We start from the raw sequence: 821 nt of genomic DNA on the forward strand, positions 1-821 counted from the left end.
GTCTTTGTTTTTAATACTTTCTTCGCACGCAGTAGGTGTCATGCTTTAGAGATTCTGGCTCGACAGCTTCTGATTTGTGAGCTAGTTTTAATCTTAATTTTAAAATAAACAGAGATGTGATGCTGAATATTTTAATTGATCTGATTCATCTTGTACTTTTCTAGATTTGAAAGTTTTTATCTAAATGATTCCTCTTCTATAAATTAGGTTTATTTGCAAAATACAATGTACAGAAAACAAATCAAGCAAGAGCGTATTAAATAGCTTTAATACAACTAATATTACCAGAATGTTTCTGTAAATTCAACAGAAAGAAATGACCTCAGAATTATTCAGGCCATTCATGACAAGTGTCTTTATAGGGCTGGAGCGATTAATCATGATTAATCGATTATTAAAGTAATCGATTAATCATTTTATTGGACTCAATAAAAGGCTGTTTGTGGAAAGAAAAACATATTCAGATCAGTAATTAAGCCAAAATTGACTAAAAATTATATAGATTTAGCATTTAAGATTAAAAATCGGTTCTAAGGATGTATCAATTTGTAAATTAGTACCAATATCAATACAAGTTTTTTTCCCATTAAAGTTTTGAAACTTTTGGGGAGAAAAAGGAAAAACTACCCTGAAACAGACGGAAACAAGATCAAAATAAATATCAATTGTTCATATCAGTCCAGTTTTATTTATTGGACCGATACCAATATGTCATAAAATTACTAATCGGCCAGTACCGATGTTAGTCCCGATATATTTTGCACCCATAATTGGTTCCAGCTGCTCATCTTTTAATAACTTTTTAAAACTGACCTCTATAT

Source organism: Xiphophorus hellerii, chromosome 1, assembly GCF_003331165.1.
Source record: "Xiphophorus hellerii strain 12219 chromosome 1, Xiphophorus_hellerii-4.1, whole genome shotgun sequence".
Lineage (NCBI taxonomy): Eukaryota > Metazoa > Chordata > Actinopteri > Cyprinodontiformes > Poeciliidae > Xiphophorus > Xiphophorus hellerii.